We start from the raw sequence: 20,984 nt of genomic DNA, 5'->3' as shown, positions 1-20,984 counted from the left end.
TGTTGCACCGACATCAACCTAAAGCTTAGGGTGTATCACTGGGTCATATATTAGTGCCTCTTTGTAGTCTTCGGCTGTCTCATTCTTATTAACACAGCTATAAAACTACCGTTTTATGCACTTTAAGAAAAAAAGAAAAAAGTATGGGTGACCCCTTTCAGGTAGTCCTGACTTGCCAGGTAAACGACTCTATTTAAAGAGTCGCGTTAACTCTTTTGTGTGTCACATGACTCTCAGAATAGAGTGTTATGACTTCCAATGAGAGCCGACGTGCCTCTTTAAAGAGAGTCACATACATGGCCATACAGAACTCTCAGGAGTTTCTGAACTCTTTTTTTTTTTCTTAGAGAGTGTGTAAAAGCCACAGTGTAATTAAGAGACACATAATATTTCGTGATCGACACTTCAATGAATTCGACTAGCTGGAATTAGTTTGTGGGTACGTGATTTTAAATAGACTAATTTTCTTGCATTTTGTACAAATCGGAGAGCTGCCGCTTTTGTTCCACATTAGCAGCGCTAAGTCATGTGTATTAATGTAGCTATTGTTTCTTTCGCGTGCGACAATAAGTCAGTAAATTCCTGGAATTATCACCTCTGAGCTTTTACAGCATGTAGCAGTCATGTTAAGTTATACCACGGCAGTTTTTTTTTTTTCAATTGCTTCTCGCGAATCCCACGAACCAAGAGTAATTTGTGGTATCCACAAAAACGCATCAACTAACATCCCCCACGCCCCCCCCCCTTCCAAAAAAAATACCATAATGTGCCTGCTTTATTGTGTGGGTTTTTACGTCGTGACGAACGACCCTCCACTGTCCCGCGACCCATAGATACATGCCTGAAACAAAGGAAGCTCTCCGTCCGTTCTCGTGACATGGAAAAGTTGACCAGCGAGTTCGCCGATGCTGTTGCAACTGGTATCCGGAATCGACCGGGCAGAGTAACATAAGATTAAACGCACGTGTTTCGTCCTAACGGTTTGGCATCCTTCCCACACACAAAGGACGGCTACAGAACCAACAAATAATCCGGACGGTGTTGGGTGCATAGCGCTTAGCAACCTCGCATCGTGCCTATATATATGTATACTTGTATATCTCCTCCTTCTGTCAGTGCGCATAGCTGAACTGCGCAGCGAATTGTTCACTCTTTGCAAGACGAATAATGCGCTAATAAAATTTGTCAATAAAATGGTATTTTTGTTAACCATGCACTTATATATATGCGTATTATGATTCGCTGAAATTGTAGATAAAATTGATTTATGAACAAAAACTACTGCTTCTGCTAAGCTACTTTACAGCGAAAACAACTTTTGTAAAAGTCGTTAAATGATATAAAGCCTAAAAATTATGTAACTACGGAATTCGCACCTTAGCAATTAATTTCACCGAGCCATATTACCATACCTGACACACAAATTTGGTGGGCAGATATCTGAGACAACGATAAAAAACATAGGCGGTACCCTCACCCTCATTTCGTCACCTTTTCTGAAGATTGAGTAATTGATACCTTTGCACCGAGTAAATTTTCAAGCGTAACGAGCCTTTATATAACGCAACACTCTCAAGCGCACGATGCCACGAACAATCAACATTTTTCGCTATACCAACGTCACTCAATTCAACAAAAAGAACTCAGCCTCCCGCCGCGAATGTGAACGCTTTCATCACAAAAAGTTATGCCTGTCTGCACTATAATGGCGCGGCAGGTGCAGAAAATGAAAATAGTAAGCGAGTTATACTGCAGGCACGTGCCTATAAACGAGGGTATTTCATATAAATCAAGGAAAGTTCAACGCGTTGAGTGGCACCGTTTTGTCGCCTCTCCACACCATTTGCTCTATACACTGTAACACGCGCACACCCCTGAAGCACCGAACAAACGCTCTAATCGCGCGCGCTGACGGATCAGTAATTTGACTAAGCGGTTGGAAACTTAAAAAGAAAAAAAACGTCTACAAGAACGCGTATAGTCGCGATTGTACGTGTCGCAAGTGCGCTTATAAACAAAAGAACAATCATATGTAAAAAAATAACGATAGTAAAATTTGGATGAGGAGGAGGAAAGGAGAGAAGGAGGGCCGAGGGAAATAGGCGAGCGTCGTCGTCGTTGTTGTTATACTCTGGTCGGCCGCACATGAAGCGCCGCTCTGCCACCCGCGTGATTAACGACGCCGCACGTGGGACGAGACGAGCGTTTAAAGCTCGTTCATTTTCGTGCCGGCCCACGGGTGCGCATATGCCGCCGATGTAATGAAGCCCATCCTTCATCGACGCTGCTCTCCGACAGACAAGATGGCTGACCCCGCACGGCGCGTCAACGGTGCGCGCCCGGGACACTCACTACGTGTCGCTGCGCGCTGGTCTCGCGGTTTCACGCGCGTCGCTCTTGCATCCGTGATTGCGCGCGAACGCGCTCGCGTGGATTTCTTTCGCTGCGTAGAGGTGGAAATCGTAGAGTTTCTCAATATAAACTAGAGGGCACTCTGGCGCTGCGATCGTTCAGCAACCATGGGAATGATGGGTATAGTACACACATTTGCCTATAGTCTTCGTACTTGCGGGCGGCGAATCGTACTTGCGGCTTTGTTTATTGCTGTGTTTCGGTTTTGTTTTGAAAGAAAGAACGAACCCTTTTGAACTTAGGGACTTGCTTTGAAATAGTAAGCGTAAAAGAATAAGGTTGTGAAGCACAAACGGTGTGAACATTTGCTAATTTATGTTTTCGTGAAAAAAACAGCTCCAAGTTACACGAACACACACGGAGCCAGAAGCAGGCCAGAAGTACGAAAATTAGACAAATGTGTGTACTACCCATCATTCCCATGCTCGTTGAAGTGCCGTGCGTTGTAGCTCCCATAGACACTAGCGCCAGAGTTCCCTCTTGTTAGTATTGTGGGAAACTCTATGGTGGAAATTAGTCGGCGTTGAGTGCGAATCCTTAAATGCGTACGGAACCGCGCAGGTTATGCGGCGGTTACATAACAGCCGGCTGTGTTAAAGCAAGAGCATTAGGTGCGTTATATGCGCAGAAACAAACCTTCGGCGTGGTCAACAAGAGTGATAAAAAAAATCGCGTCATGATGATGTCATTTTGACGTCATTCTGATGTGACGTGACGTCACACGATGACGTCGTCACACGACATCGCCGCTTGGTCAAAGGTGAATCGACCGTGGAAGCAGTGCAAAACCCATCCGAGGTGCAGAGAGCTTTCGGTATCATGGTTTCGGGGCCCAATCATTCGAGTGGTTCGTCCCTGCAGACTATAATATTCTGGACACCACAAAATCCCGATGCAGTTTCGAATCCCCCAAAGTCCGCATAACCCAATCAGCGACGCTGTATAAGCTATCTGGGTGAACCAGAGCTGACAGTTTAGACGGCGAGTTTGACAATATTCGGAATTATACAGCCCAGGTCTGGAGGTACGTATACAGTACATGTGCATATGGCAAACAACCAAGAGTCGCCCAAGCGTGGGAGCAGCTCCTCCTTATGGCCGTATATACCTGTACAGCCCTAACAAGAAGCTGCATTTCTTTCCTATTTATAACGCTGGAATAAACCTTATAAATGCCTACAAATTTTTACCGCAACAATACCAGATTCAGCTTGTGAGCTTCACACTTGATGCACGGTTGGTCCGTCTTGACAACATATCCTACTTGGGCAAATGGGAAACCTACGCTTCTGCAGTTGTGGGCACTGTGTAGCCAAGAGTAAAGAAAGGGGGTGTATAGGCTTCAAGTTGAATTTTTTTTTTCAATTTTTATGTATACACGCACACATACAAGCATATATGAACGAACATAAAAGGTGGACTAACCCCTACAACCGCCCGCCCCCCTCCAATGAATAAAAGAATAAAAATTTGTGTCTGGCGTTCCTGGTGGCACGTCACGCTTCAGTTTAAAGATTTTGACCTGTTGACTTGACAGGTTGTCAGTCATGCGGTTGCAAATCAGCACCGATGTGAGTAAGCGCCGTCTCGTATTTCGTTTGGCACGAGGATTAAAAGCAAGTGTTTAGACCTGCTTCCTTGCTCCGATCAGAAGTATAACACACATACGCACGTACATACACGGCCATCTAAACGTCGCTAGCCAACCGCGCGTAGTTATTTTCCAGCGAAAACTGCATATAAACGTATACGAGAGGCACATTCCAGCCAACTCTTGTGGGGGGTCCGCTGTATAAAAGCTACTGACGTTGTTTACATTGCCCTACACAAACGGACATCACAAAAGGGACGCCGTTGTCTGTCTGCATTTCCCTTCTGCTGTGGTTGCCTGTCTGATATGTTCCAGAAAGCATGCACATATACACAAGCCCACCAACAAGTATTGCTGTATTTTTACGCTAGTATTATCAGAATCAAGTTTATCACATCAATAGCGTTTCGCTGACAAAGCCCGTCATCAGGAAATAATTATTTGTCTCAAGCACACATTGCACTCAGGCACCCGTATACGTGCAAACTACGTGATGCTGCCTTTGTCGTCATCTTTGACGCGCCTGCAGGGTCGTCTTAACGCGATAGCGGTAAAGAGCTCGTTTCGCTGAAATTCCGGCGTCATTGGTTGTGTGCGAGAAACCATCATCTAATGCAGGACCGACGAATTGAGAACGATGCCAATGAAATAAACAATAAAAAAATCTGGGGCAGATTGGAGATCGAACTCAGGCTGGTTGGTTGGGTCAGAGTGGGCATCGAATCCGGATCGTTTGTGTGGCCAGCGGATGTTTGAGGTTTGAGGTTTATTTATTCATTTATTTTCCTGTACATAGGAAAATGACGAAGCAAAAGCAAAAGTCTGTAAAGCCTGACGGAGGCTTTTGCTCCGAAATTCCAGTCTGGTACACAACTTAGACGCAGATAAACCAACTTTTTACACAAAGACTAACAATCAGCAAATTATAATCAGACTATTAAACGCTACAAATGTGAAAAAAAAGAACAGAACAATATGCACAATAAAAGAAAAATACCATTAAAGAAAAACATCATTATCGCAATATGTAGAATAGGTGAGAACAGAAACACATTTGCAGACATTTACATTTGTAAAGCAATCTAGAGCATTGTAACCACACATTTAACAGTTAGTATACATAGAGTATTAACTAATCTACATATTATATTAAATATATTCAATGCAACTATGAAGGAGAATTTCCTTGAATGTATTTTTGGATTTTTTTTTATTTTTATCTACCACACGGCCGAGCGTCTGCTTGTGAATACAGTGAAAGTAACTTCCTTCGCTTAAAAATGCTGTGAAAGTAACTTTCGTGCTTAAAAAAAACAAAAAAACCACGCGTCCTGTATACACTCGTATACATTCGTCACAATACAATGTGAAATTTCGCAGCAATAATGCACGGTACAAGCACCCATTGCCAGCAGGCACCAGAACACGTGATTATCATAATGACTTGTGATTTAAAAGCCGGTCACCCACTACAAAAGGCACACAAGCTACTGAGCCTATTCCCTTAAGCAAGTTCTAAAAGGTTTCATGCACCAAGTGTTTGAAGTACGCACTGGGAACAGGACATCGCGTTCAACTCCTAAAGGCGAAGCTTTCAGGTCCCTTAAATTTTTTTGTCGTCGCCGTCTGTAGCATTGCTATCGCTATTTCAGTGTCAGTTAGTATTTATCTCCCCACTAGCTCTCTCCCTACCACAGGTGCGGTAATATGCGATGCTGATTGACGTTTGGCTATCTGACAAGTGATGTCTCGTGGGTGAAGTCATTTCAAATAATTGCGATAACAAGCTGTTTTTTCCCCTCTAATTAAGAAATGTCTCGGCTCGATTTCTCGTCTCGGAGACGGATCTCACTATAGGCTCGCCCTCTAAAACTGGCGTGAGCGAGCATGTATGCACCGTGAAAATCTTCACGCCCTCAGAACGACTGCCAGCGACGGAGCTTCATGTGCGTATTATGCACGCTCCAAAACGATTGCGCTTATGCAAGCGAGGGAGCATCTCTGCGACCGTTCCACGTAGGGCACACTTCGTCGTTCGTTTCTCTCGATCGTTTTTTCGTTTCTTGGTTGCCGGTATTGCCTCACACACTCACTCTCTCCTCCTCGCCTGTGCGTGGCTCCTCCACGCGGTCTTCAAGGTCAAAACCTGCCCACAACGCGTGAGCATCGAGATGCGGCGTTTCGCGCGCTCTGTCTTGCAGGTAGCTACGTGTGCGCGGCCCCGAGATGGCGCTCGTGTCACGCGTTCCTTCCTAAACGACGGCGGCGAAGACGGAGTCCCGCGCGCGACAGCGCAAAAAAAGGATCTTTCGGGCCTCGGCGCTTCTGTTCTCGCCTCGCTTTGCTCGCTCTATCTATCTCCGCCATGACGCGCGACCTCTCTGCCACGGGGCGACGCCTTCGACATTAAGCGATGGCCGAGAGTCGATCTAAAGGTATACACCCGGAGCCACTTGTGAAGCGGGAAAACATAAAAATGTGATACGAGGCGGCGGCGCTTCGACCGACCACGAACTGACACAAGCCGCGAAGCGGCCTAGGCGAGCAAACAGGGCTGTGAGGGCATTACGGTGGGTCTCCGGCGTGTAACAGCGTCGTGGATATATAACGTGAGCGAAAAGAATTGGGGCCCGCCGCCGCGGCCGAGACGAAGAAGATGAAGAAACAAAGAAGAGGAAAGGAAAGAGAAAATTTGCGCGACTCCTCGTTGCAGCTTCGTCACGAAATCCATTATAGTATGGCCGAACCGATCGAGGCGCGCTGCTCTTCGGGAAGCGAAAAATCTTAATTTTCTTTTTTGCTGATTGAAGCCGCTGCCTCTCACGCCGCGCTCGCCGTATACTTTCTCCCCGTCGCCTTCTCGAGTTGTCTTGCACGCTTTTCTTTCTCGTTTCGTGTTTTCTATTCGTGCCCTTTTTTTTGTTTGTTTTCTCGTAACAACTTCTATAACGAAGTCCTCTTGTTCCTGCTCCTCTTTTAAGTACATATACGTATAAACAAGCGCTTACGGACCAAAGTCCACCGTGCCCTTCTCGACATGCCCTCTTCTCCCTCCCGCTCATTCGCTGTTCTTCGCGTCTGCCCTCCAATAGGGCTATTTTTCTTACAGGTCCTTTGATCGAACCTGTACAGCTTTATAGATAAGCGAACCGATAGTAGGAGATAACAAGAAGAAAAAACGTTCGTATACAAGAATGAGCTTTGAGGAACAAAAAGAAAAAAAGTTGAATTGAAGGCAAGGCGCTGAAAAACCCGTGGCAAGGGGAGTTTGAACTGGAAATGTTATTTTTCTTCGCTGTCGAATATCGGGGAAAGGGGAAACAAGCCGAAGAAAAGAAGATATTACGCGCACGAGAGAACAAAATTAAACGAAGCGTCATCCCGGAGCAGCATGCAGAGCGCAGCTTGTTACATGCACACACATACACAGGCGCACACACATACACAGGCACACACATACACAGGCACACCCATACAAAGGCGCACACACATACACAGGCACACACATACACAGGCACACCCATACACAGGCACACACATACACAGGCACACACACTACGCCACGGCGACGGGGGTGCCACACTGCGAGCTTGTCTTGGCACCGGAGATAAGTAGAGGGAAAGGGGGGTGCGAAAGAGGAATGCCTCGCACAATCGCACATATTTGCTAATGGCGGCCGGCCCCCCATCCTCGAACGCGCAAGATATACACGCAGAACGCGAACCGACGAAGTATGTAGCGGGCCGCCGCCATGGGACACGCTACTGCAGCGGCGAGTTCCCCACAAGATCGTCACGGTGGAAAGATTAGAGAGAATTCCACGTCGGGCGTATTACGTGTGGTACACGCCTTGGGATCTGTCTGCTCAGACATGCTTTGTTTCTTTATTGGTCTTACAGTTGCTCCGTGGCTCGTTTCTCTAGATCGACTTCTTTCTTTCTTTCTTTCTTTCTTTCTTTCTTTCTTTCTTTCTTTCTTTCTTTCTTTCTTTCTTTCTTTCTTTCTTTCTTTCTTTCTTTTTCTTTCTATCTTTCTTTCTTTCTTTCTTTTTGATTTCTTTTTCTTTTTCTTTCTTTCTCGTCTTTAACTCGTGCCTGCAGGTCGCACCACCCTTACCTTGCGACACCTTCCATCTTTCTTCTTTTCCTCTCCGGCCTCGTTTCATTACAGCCGGCTCGACTAAATGCGGACGCGCGCGCGACATTGCCTTCCTCGACCTGCATGGGCACCTCGTTTACGCCTCTGTAATATAAATATGCCTCGTATATTGCTCACGACCTATCCGCCGGGCGTGCATCTTGTAACGAAACGAAGAAAGAGAAAAAAGATATCAGAATGCCTATAGGACATCGTTGAAGGCGTAATTTGCTGTATAGTCATAAACGTGCACTACCAGCTTCCCGTCCGTGTATAAAAGAGCGAGACCACGCTTGAGTAAGCGTGAGATGAATAGCCCTCTTCTGCGCCGATCGACACGTAATGCGAGTGCGGGGGGCTATATGTTACATAACTTGCGAAACCACGGCTGGGTTTTCTTCTGTCTTTTTTCACCCCTTTCGCCTGTATACAGCGCGCACACTGAAACCCGCACCGACCTTCTTTCAACACAAAGACCGACAGCTGTTAATGTGTTTGGTCCGTATACGTATAGGCGAGTAGAAGATTGCAGCAGCGTCCATAATTAATGGGTCTATTCGTTCTAAATAGACACTCATGTAGCCTGGGATTCCAAGTATTAATTCCCACTTTCTGAGATTGCACAACACGCACGTGTCTAAATGCATGGGCATAATTGCAGTTTATCTTCTATGGAAACGCTATTGCAGCAGATCGTGAACATCGTGCACAAAGGGTTCTCAAACAGAAAAGAAATGAAAGATTCAAAACAATCAGCAGTTACTTTATAGGGTGATCCAAAAAAAATTTAAACATCAATCCTGAGGAGTGGAATCACCACGAATCAGCTGCCACAGAGACAACGAAAAGCGTATACAGCGAAACTAAAAGTATGCAGTACACTATGCCATTGAACGATATTCTTCGCCATTTTGTGTCTTCTGAATTCGAATGGATTGACTTCAGAAGACGGAAACAACAACGTCTTAGACAAAGAGCTGGTATTAACGCATAAGAGAGTCAGACGCAACGCCCGGTTCAGGCTGTATAGGATAACCAACCCCGTTTGTATCGTTCGGAAGACCTTTTGGAATATCAGACAAGTGTAAATACGCAAGGCTGACTCACATTGTCTACGCATACCCCACTTTTATTTTTACTTTACATAAGTTTGTTTACCTATAGTTGTAAAGAAATACCATCGAAGCCCTGTACACCTATTTTACGTTAATTGGCCCCCTGTCTGATATAATCTTCATTTCTAATTCCTTTTTCTCATTGTTCTATTATAAAAAGAAGCTTTATGACACTCTTCGGCTTATGTGTATCCCCGTGTGCTGTATAATAATAATAATAATAATAATAATAATAATAATAATAATAATAATAATAATAATAATAATAATAATAATAATAATACCCTTTATTTCTGCAAGTAAAACAGTACATGTGACTAGGCCTGCCAAAGCCAATTGGTGGCTTGAGCGGCAGAGCCTGGCAGACAGCAAAACGAACCGGACGCGTTACAAGATTGTATTTCATGGCATAAGAGGGATGATAGGACAAAAAAAAAAAACAGCGTGCATATAAGATTAGAAACAACAGGGCATACAAGCAATAGTTACAAGCATTATACAATAGTGACAGCAATTGAAAGTGAAAAGGTATAGAGGAAAAAAAACAGAATTATAGCAAATGCTTTTCAAGCAAAGTACCACACTGGATGATTGTGCAGCATCATGCTTGCGAATGAGTGCATATGAAATAACACACGACATGCATTACAATTGTAAACAGATACGCCGTAGCAGTTTCTTTAATTTGTATTTTGTTTTTGTGCGAAAAATGCTGGGGGAAAGTACATTGAAATAGGTTGGTACATAATGGGCTCGTATTCTAGTTCCACATACTTTGTTGAACACCGCGGCCTCCAGTAACGTACTTTGGGCCTTAAAGAACGAAATACGAAACCAGGAATTCTTTGGACCAGAAAAGAAATAACATAAAATAATTTCAAGCAATGCTGCTCGTTACGTTGGGGAATAGTGTTATATGTGGGGGTGCGGCCCAACACTGTATGCGAGATAGCTGACAAACCACCATGATGTGCTGCTTTGTCGCTTCGCGCTACGCGTGACTGTTCGGTATAGCCTGCCAGCGCTTTAGTTTAAAAAAAATGACATTAGTTCAACATAACCTGACAGGAGGTAACCGGACGGGGCGACTGCCTGCATACCTGGCAAGGCTCGTTCCGCCCGCAACCTACATCTTCATTCTCATCCTCATCTTAACCGTGTCGAAATTATGCACACCAGGTATGTCCCACGTGCCTGACCTTATAGAAATCCAGAATCCAGTCTTGGTCATCAGTTGCGTGGCTTCGCACTCAATCTTGAAAAAAAAATAGAAAGGATGTGGAATATGTTTTGAAGCGAAACGAATGATCGATGATATTTCTTGTTCACCACACTGTAATTTCTTTCTGACATATATACTTCTGTGCATATGTAGTTTCGAAGTAGTCGCTATGTAACTTAATGGGGCAGATTATAGATCCGCAGTGTTTTTTCATGTTCGTGCTGTCATGTTGTGTGTTCACACATAAATATATTCATTCACGTCGCAGCGAGATAAGTTGAAGACGAGCAGCTGACGCCTAACGCACATTTCCTGTGCATATACATTTTCTGATTGCCAACTATACCATGCAATGCGTAGCCACAGTGTTTGCACTAACATACGGCCCTTATTTCCACATAGTTTAAAATGTCGCGCTCACTATGAGTTGACTTCGTAATGTTGCACTAATCTCATCAATCCACATGAAAATGGTGAAGCAGTATTTGCAATGTGTTGCAGTGCAATATTTACAAGAACATCCACAAGTCCACGGAAACTTCTTCGAGTAAGTGAGAGATTCTCATGCACTTTTACGCTAACTGTATCATCATCAGTAGCAGCAGCATACGCTCACTGCAGCGCAAATGCCTCTCCCATGTTCCGTCAGTCAACCCGCTCCTGCATTGTTTTCCGCTGAAAATTTACAGGCCTGCGAACTTTTTAACCTCATCAGCCCCGGCCTAATTCAATGCCTCCCCTTCACGCGTTTGTGTTCTCTTGGAATACAGCATACACCCCAGTTATGTTATTGGAACTGTATACAGCTATCGAAAAAATTGGGAGGGGCAAGGCATGTATAGGAGATGGTGTTTCACTCCCTCGAACGTGGTCGGCGATTGGTTGGGCTAACCCTTGCCTTCTTCGATTTTAGTGGACTGGTGGTGAGGATTTGTCCAATTTTTGTGCCGCATACCTGCTCTTTGATTAATTGGGACCACGCGACACACCATGACCACATGAGAATCTGACAAGACGAGCCACCAATGTGCCTCGCATCTAACATCTGCTTCGGTCAAGCACAGCCATGCAATCTTACTGCATTCTTCTGATTTCTTCCTCTTTTATTGTTAGTCTAAAGTTTTCTTATAGCTGCATTTGCCCGTTCTTTAAGCGCTTCAGAACACAAATTGGCCACGTATACCTGCGTGATTCACTCAAACGTCGTCGCAAGTCCTCTGCCGGCTTAACTACACGAGTCCTCGTCTTATCAAGCGGTCATTTATGCTTTCTCTTGTATACCTCAGACAGCGCACACTCTATGTTGAATCGGCCGCATCTGCAGCTGGCATTGACAAAATAAAGGAGGCGCTGCGTGAAATGTATGAACGCCATCTGGCAGTGGCATCGGGAAACTTGAGCTTGGGCAAAACCCAGGGCCACTGCCAGGTGGCAGCACCATATCATCGGCAGATGACTTTTTCGTGCATAGTGTGACATGTTCAGCACAGCCTAAAAAACACGTGGGTTTGTAGAACTGCGTATCTATATGTTTCTTTTTCTAGTTCAGGAACGCATTACCTAATGCTTAGGTATTGATTCTGCGCCTCAGACATGCGTAATAATTGTTTTTAGTTTTTAAATTAACAATGCTTACAAATATGAACGCGGCTACCAGTTCAAGATGGCTGCGCGGTGAGCAAGTGCTTAAACCATATGTGACCGGGTTGGTTAACTCGTGCGTCAGACAGACATACCAAAATTTTGACGTTCAAGCATATATTGGAAGAAATACTGTAGTCATTAAGACGGCAGGCTGCTTAGCAAGTAATTATTTTTAGGTTCTTCAGCTATCGCAACCACTTAACAAAGTCTTAAGCTTATCCATGCCCACTGCTGGCTTGCATAACTCCACAACTGAGTTATTCGAAAAATGCGAATTTGATTGCTGTGAGACGGCGTCTATACATGAGCACGGAAGTGGCAGAATTGATGCATTGCAGAAAACCAGTTCGTGACTTGGCGCGCACACCGTCTTCATCTGGATGTGCCGCATGCGTACCGTGTTTCTAGCGAATTCTGAGAACGACACATCTGGCCCGCATATCTCGCTTTTCATCACCACTAACCAATCGACCGCTTTAGTTATAATTAGGATGGCACGTAGGAGAGAGTTTATACAAAACGAATACCACAGCTCAAGCTGACGTTGTATACGACTCAAACGAACTAATTTCTTGTGCCGTTTTATTTTTTCTGTTAGTTAGAATAGAACGCGCATACTCAAGACTGGTTGCATAGCTTTTCGAGTGCGTCAAATTCTTTCATCAATAACTGACTCACTTCATTCCACTAAAGCAAAGAGCTGGAATGCACACCCGGAATATAATTCTCATTACAGGCGACCAGTAAACGTGAAATCAGTGTGTGCCCTATTCGTCTAAACAATCGACCAGAGAGCAATTAAGAATTCGTTGGTGAAGATGGCATAAATATCACTTACATATTTACTCATATAATGTAAGGCACCTCTACGGGCAAGTCGATACTCTATTGAATTGTTAAAGGGACACTAAAGGCAACCATTAGGTCGACGTTGATTGTTGAAATAGCGGCCCCGAAACCTCGCACTGTTACTTTTGTGCCAAGAAGTGCTTATTTTGAAATGAAGTCGCGTTTTAGTGGTCCGCATCGGGTTAGCGCACTTCAAATTACCCGCCTCACGAGGAACGCCTCACATCACTGCTGCCGCGTACAACGTTGCCCGGCTTTACTGCGCGGCCGCCGATACCAGTAGCAGCGGAACGAAAGCAGCGGGAGCCACCGCAGCAACAACGGCCATTGAACAATTTCAAGCCATGGCCTCCGAGATGGCAGACGTGCTTGGTTCAACTGGACCCAGCTAGATGGCACGACCTTCCAGTTTAACAAGGCTAACATTGAACTTGTGAGCCACTCGCGTCATTCCTTATTGTAACGTTCAGCGATTCTCTTTTCCATGAGTGAAACAGAAACGAACAAGCAGCATTCTATTACGTCTCTTGATACACGGAAGGTTCTTTATTTAGTGCTCTTAGTTCAATCGATTACTGGTGATTACTTGTGGGCGGTACCTCTCACGTCATCGGGATCATTTTACGAATGTCCTACGCGTAGCGCATGTGTTCTCGTGCATTTACGTTAATTTCTCGGTAACTAGGGCATTGCTGTTGATAATATTGTCGTTTTAGACGTCGTACATTGAGCGTTCACCTTTTACTCTGACGTAAACTGTTATTTAACTTTAGTGTCCCTTTAAGTATACTTGAAAGGACGCTAAGTATACTTAAAGGGACACTTGGTATACCATAAAGGCACTTTAAGTATACTCAAAGAGACAAACAAGGCAACTTGCAAGCGCTTGTCTGACGCCTTCCTTGTATCTTGTCCCTGAAGTTTGCGCTACTTTAGAGTTAATTTAATGCAGTACAGTACACTTATTTATTCAGCTATCAACCCGACGGCGACAGGCATTACCAGTGGTCACGGTTAAATATTACGGAGAAAACGTTTTTTGAGATGCATGCAGCTTGCCACACACACACTTTCGCATCAGGTTATTGCAGCAATTGTCAAATGGCTAACATCAAAGTCGTTCGATCGACTCTGCTAGCACGCACACACTGAACATGAATGTGGTACATCGGATCACTCGACGTAAGCACAACGAAGTTTGGTTCTTTAGTGGTGACTTTGTCTGGGAAATAAGCGTCAGATCATGCATGCGCTGCAACACGACTCAGGTGTACTGCAAGACTTGAAGGTTGAAGGTTTATTGAAATATCGTGATCAAATACATGAATGACACGGTTCGTAAGGGCTACAGAAGGAGGTCTCATGGTATAAATGTATACCGTCAGGGGGACCTGCTATCGAGAATGGATTGATGAAATGCCGGGCATGCAGACAAGTCACGACGAGAAGCATATATTATGAAGCGTGAATTTCTCAACAAGAACGGAAAAGCAAAGGAGCAAATAGCTTCAAAGTTGCAAGGCATAGAACATCAACAATAACGAAAACTTGTAAATTATATACATACTGCAGAGAGTTACATCAACCAAAGAAAATGAAAACACACACATCATATGCGTGCGACTATTTCTTATTTATTGTATCTCGACAATTCGATAGCGGCAAGCATGTCTGTTGACATAACGCTGGTTATCTTGATATATATATATATATATATATATATATATATATATATATATATATATATATATATATATATATATATATATATATATATATATATATATATATATATATATATATATATATATATATATATATATATATATATATATATATATATATATATATATATATATATATATATATATATATATATATATATATATATATATATATATATATATATATATATATATATATAGCAGGCGTTACTATGTCAAGAGACATGCTTATCGAATTGTCGAGGTACAATAAATAAGAAATAGTCGCATGCTGTGAGCGCAGGGAAGAATTTGCTAAGTGAAATAACGAGAAATTATGTACCCGGACCAGGACGAATTTTTCGGCAACTATAGGCTTTTCTTTCTGAAAAATCCATACGGATTTCCTTGTGGCTTCGTGCTACAAACGGTTGGCTGTACTCTTTCTCTTTCCTAGCCAATTCTGATAAATTTATATACTGACTAGTGCTTTTTAGCACGAGGAGTGTTTTGCGTGCAAGCAGTAACGCTGAACAATTATCCGGGCTCCTCAGAGCTCTGATACAAAGCTGTCAAGCAAGGAAAGATTGACGAAACGTTACTGCATTTATAAATGCTATTTTAACGTATTACTAATGACAGATATCTCTACACGTGCTTGTCAACGCTCTTCATCAGAGTTCATGAAAGTGTATATATTTTCACTGCGCGACATTATCATTGGTATTGAGTCATAAAAATCTCGTCAAGTGATTTATTTCAGTCATTTGTACCGGTTTCAAATTAATGGTCTCATGTTATACTTTTTTCTTTCTTTCTGTAGTATGGGATGTGGTATACTGCGAGTGTGGGGGGGGGGGGGGGAGAGACAAATAAAAGATAAATTAAAGCACACGCCTTAATTTGATTTTTCAGTCTGCATTTGGTCATTCGATCATTTCTATATATTAACATATCGAATAGGTGCAAATCTGGCGTCTGAAAATAAGATAATGTGCACTGCAAACACCCCGCCGACTTTTTATCTCTGTAGCATGATTGCGGCTTTCACTTGTCCGCTGTGCTTTCTAAAAGTTCAATGGTCAAAAGTGTGCATTCGCCCTTGAAAAACAAGCCAATGAACGAAGAAATTTCTCTCTCTAAACACCACGTTCTTGTTCACAATATAAAAAAAAACAAATGTGGTTGACGGAAAATGTGTGTCATTTCAGTTTTTTTTTAATACGTTATGTCTATGATAGACAGACATAGCTGGCCAATAAAATTTAAAGGTATACGGGTAATTCAGTTCGCGGTGATCTTTATACAGAACGCCCAGCCGGTCGTTGTTTGTTCACAGCAAGTTCATGACTGCCGTATATATTGGCAGAAATCGTGCGCCAATGTTCCTTGATTTTTAGACAGTTAAAAAAAAAGAAGGTTTCATGTGTGTCTGAGAACAGTGATCTTGGCCCTATATTCACAAACCGGCCTCAACCTTACCTCCAGTTTTCCTCGTCGGGTTTAAGCCGTTATTGCGCTTGCTCAACAAAGTGGGCTAGTACACATGAAATAATCTCGTTGTTATATTTTACCCTGTTACCATTTCTGTGCCCTTATAACGCACGTGGAGAGTATAGAAACTTGAGTAAAACGTGAGGAAATGCAAAGGTCGGTTTGTGAATACGGGCCTTTAGAGTCGGAGACCAACATAAAGAATTCGACGTTGCCGCTGTTATTTATTGTCTCTTGCGTTGCCGCTGACACCAACATGCGAGAGTATCCACTGATGCTAAATCGAGCATTCGTATGTAATTATTCGTCACTATACAAGGAAACGATGACTAGTAAGAATATAGTCACCTGCAGCTACAAGCATCATTCAGCGCGGTTCGTCTGCCTCAGTTAAGGAATATATTTAAGGTGATTAACCTCACAAATGTATGAACCCACAGAATAAGTATAGGTTTATGGCACGATAGCAAAAATAATAATAATAATAAAGCGAAGAAAATGGCGTCGTTTGTAGGTGGAAACATTTTGCCGAAATCGAATTTAAAAAGAACGTTATTATATAGTGTATCTGCGAGAGCTGGTTATCGAGCATATACATACCGAGGTTTAATGTCAAGCTTCTATTAACGCGTGTATACGGAACGTAAAGAAACAAAACGCGATGTTGGTTTGGCACGTCATCATGGCTCATACAATGCATAGTGCGGGCTCCATTAATCAAGGCACTTTGCTCCGTCACGACTCCGCCTTATATGAGTGCACGGTGATGTAGGCTAATTGCGGTCTTATGGCGGCCAGTGTGTGTGCATAGCAATCGTCGCAGGCGCTTGCCGCGCAAGAATCAACGATAATTTGCTCGCGATAAAAAATGCCAGGTCCCTTATCACCAGCCACGCGGCTGCAATTGCTTCTGGCTGTATCGATTCTATACGGAAGCAACTCAAAAAACTAAGTACGAATTTAAATGTCGGCTGCAGTGCTGGCAATGCCAAACCCCTACGATTAACCTTGAGGTTTGATACAAAAGACAGATTGAAGTGATAAGCGGTGCCGTCTAGGGTGAACGAAAAAGTAATAACAAAGATGAGCTTTTATAGCGGGGAATATTTGCATATGGGACATATAGAAACCTGTCCCTGTCTATCTGACGCGAAGGACAGCGCGACCCCTTACATTAGCTGTGTCAGAATATTGATTATATAGGTAGTTGGAATATATTATATGTACTACCGAACGGTTTTAGTGCATGACTACATACGGGAGTTATCCACTTATAGTTAATAACTATCGAACGTCAGAATTAGGTTAAAGAACGAATGTTAACGACGTAAACAGAAAGAAAACCAAACACGCAGTAAAACACTGACCAAAAGAAAAAGCTTTCATTATTGTACACATATTTATGTGTACGCATCGATACAAACCTAACAAAATGTATGCGATGTAGCAAACCACTATAACATTCAATGTTCCATATACTGGTGATCCGATAGGAACAAATCCATATTTTCTGAAATATATATAGTGTGTGTGTGTGTGATACAGTGTGTGCGTGTATGCATAAATATTAATAGCAAGTTATTTTTTCAGCCACTTTTCTTTTTTATTTACTTAACATTGGTTCTAAGAACTTCCCCTATACATTCCTTGGCATTATTGTCTGTTAGATCTCACTATATTATTTGAAAACACGGAAAAACGAGCTCTTAGGTATACACTTCTTTCCCATATATATATATATATATATATATATATATATATATATATATATATATATATATATATATATATATATATATATATATATATATATATTATTTTTGTGAAATATGATTTCCTTACTGCAACGAGTCGCAAGTACACAACTAACACATGAGGACAGTATGCATGTCACTGAGATATAATACTACCTTCTAATAGCTGTCATAGTGAATCTTAAATAGCTTCGGCTGAAATAGATTTTCGCCGATACCATACAGGCGCGTAATGGGTTAGGATCGAGTCCAATTCGAATTTTATTTGGCACCTATATACGATGTCACTTCACTGTCATATGAACATTGGCCTCATTACATGCAGTAGATATATGCGTTCCTTAGCATGTGCTTCATCGAGTAAAATGTACTGTGTCCGTGTCACGAATGCTCCATTTATAAATAGGGATATATTTTTTGAACAACACTTCCAGCGAAAATAAAACCCGATGATGGGTTCTTTCACGCAAGGTAGCATCTTTCTTTGCGATTTTTTTCTATTTATATTACGTACTTGTATTAACACGTCTTTGCGCTCATTTGTTTGAAATACGAAGACTAAGAAGCACCAACGTAAATGCACACGTCAACAAGATCTGCAACTGAAACGCTTGTGTGCGTGTTTATTGCTTGTGTCCTTGTTCGTTTCTGTTTTAGGGGGGAAGCCCCTCAGGAGCCATGTTCGCCATCGTCCCTCTATGACGACGATGAAAAATAAGCGCGTTCCAGACGACACATTTTCTTTCTGCCCTCACAACACAACACGTTCAAGGTACCCACTATGCGTCGTGGCGATGACAATGAAGCACCGTCATTCATCATTCTGCTCATCGACGAAGTACCCGCTACACATCTGTGAGGCATTATGGGTACCTACATTGTGCTGCGGCTGATGACGATAAAGAATAAGCGCGCCAACACATTCTCTTTCTGCCATTGCAGAACAACAAACGTGACTATGATACGAAATACAAGAACGACCCCTTCATACTGCAGCTGGTGACTAACGCAGATATCACGAACGACGACTGGCTTGTGCAGCATATGACATCGCGATATACTCTGAGATGCATTTCATGTGACTATAAACTACCAACGGTAACTGCAGGGGGATGTGTACCGACCTTGTGTTTGCTTACTTCAGATTACATCCCACTCAAGATCCCTTGGCTCATTATTTCATTGATCGTAAGGCGGTCTTAATGAAGGGAGAACGAAGTCGGCACCTCAATAGCATATACGACCAAATGACATTGTATATACTGTACTCACGTGTTGTCCCTCACTTCCACGTTCGTCTGTGTAATGTATATGGAAGATTTACGGTAACCCGGATGGTCCTCCAGAGATTCACCCACCCATCAAATCATTCACTTCATGAATATGCTGCGATTCTTTTCCTTATATGCACTGGGAGCTTGTTATTAGAAGTATATGAAGGGCAGTTTTGTCAACAGATTATTGCGAATACATTAAGAGGTACACATACTACATACTACGGATGCACAATGCAATAAGCTGAAACATGTTTGCGATTGAGTGATCGGCTTTACTGTGTGCCCCAAAATTCGAACGAAGTGTTTCCTTTTTTCTGTCCCATAATTCGTTGCCCAGCGGGTGTGTTTTGTCCGCCCAAGAATGATGAGAGGCGAAACCTTGGGTGAGTGCATCATTGTAACCATACACGTGCAAGCTGTTGATACTCCACGCAGGCGATCCCACGAAAGGAAAAAACATGCTTTTTTTTTCGTTTCCAACCTACACTCGAGCCTTGTTTGCGGTGTATAAGATAAAACTAAAGCTGCTATCAGTTTCAAAGTGCGTCTGTTGTGGACTCGTGGAACGACATGACAAACGAAAAAGGCATCCACTGTGGCACAAAGGCTGAGAGTTCCGTCAGAGGCAGTCGTCATTAACCGGCGGTAACCCCTTTGGGAAGGACGTGAGACTCACCGTCATGCCACGTGACGTCACACGTGACGTCAGTCGGCGGCCACTTGACGAGAGACCACAGCACGGCCCGTGGTGGTGGTGGTGGTAGCCGCGCCAGTCCCGCGTTGCGGCGGAAGCCGGCTCACGTAGTCCGCGCACATCCACGGGGAATCACCGAAGACTCGTTCAGTGCAGACAACACGCAAAAACAAGCGACTCCTCAGCTGTGTGCACTCTTGGAGGCCGCGCCGTAAAGGAGATACTACCAGGTGTGGGTGTCAAATCGGCGCATGCACGAGCACCACGTTCAAGACATGGCGACCAGGCAGGGCGCACCGGCGCTTCGCCCGCCACAGAATTTGCACGCGATATCGACACCGTCGGTGCAAGCGGGCAATTATCGCACCCGCCGTGGAATTCTCCGTCGAGCACAGCGCGAACACCGCAGACAGACGCCAGAGAGACCGCGCCTATTCGGAGTACGCGACTGCGGCGCGGCAGGATACCGCATGCGGAATGGGCGGAGCAAATCAAATGACGTCAGCGTTTGTTCCCGCCCAACTGGGACCACCGGCGCGGCCCGCCCGCGGTACACCGTTCGCATTCGTTTATGCCAATCGGAATTCTTTTTTTTGCGTCGGCGCCGCGTTTGCGCCTGAGTAGTTCTCGTGCGCGAGAGGCGCCTGAGCGCGCGCAATTTGATCGGCTTTTCTCGCCGCGGCAACGACAACTTTGGCGTTGCGTGGTGCTTGCTTCCGGCGGTGTAGACGCGTTCGTTTGTGCGCATGTCGGCGCTCGTGGAGAGGGCGGTGCAGTGTAACCCGAGACAGCACGCATGCTCCTAGAATAGGCGCGAGCGTGAGGTTTCGTTCTCGCCTAGCTGCGAAATGTTGCGGCGGACTCCCTTAATGGCGAAATCGGCGTGCACGTGAAGGAGGCTCCGTGTTACGGTTAAAACAAGCTCATGATTTAGGAGCCAGTTAAGCTCTAATTCTAGGGTGCCCGCGGGGATGGCTTAATGTCTTATACGAATAGGTCGCTCGTGGTGTCTGCGTTAGGATGCATACGGGCGGGTGGTGCTATTCAGTTTTGCGGCATAGCATCAATGTGGAGCCATTTTACTTTATTTTA

At 43.8% G+C, this 20,984-nt stretch overlaps 1 protein-coding gene across 1 annotated transcript in view; it reads right to left on the bottom strand.

Annotated features, from left to right (window-relative positions):
* Positions 1-20,288, bottom strand: part of LOC119160142 (transcription factor Sp9) — a 163,509-nt gene extending 143,221 nt beyond the window's left edge. The window contains exon 1 of the mRNA XM_075865098.1: positions 19,875-20,288. The gene's annotated coding sequence lies outside the window, so the exon portion shown is untranslated. The remainder of the gene's footprint in view (positions 1-19,874) is intronic.
* Positions 20,289-20,984: the final 696 nt, after the last annotated feature.

The sequence above is a fragment of the Rhipicephalus microplus genome, chromosome 1, assembly GCF_043290135.1.
Source record: "Rhipicephalus microplus isolate Deutch F79 chromosome 1, USDA_Rmic, whole genome shotgun sequence".
Classification (NCBI taxonomy): domain Eukaryota; kingdom Metazoa; phylum Arthropoda; class Arachnida; order Ixodida; family Ixodidae; genus Rhipicephalus; species Rhipicephalus microplus.
Note: the sequence above shows the minus strand (reverse complement) of the source record. Positions and strands in the feature narration are given on the sequence as shown.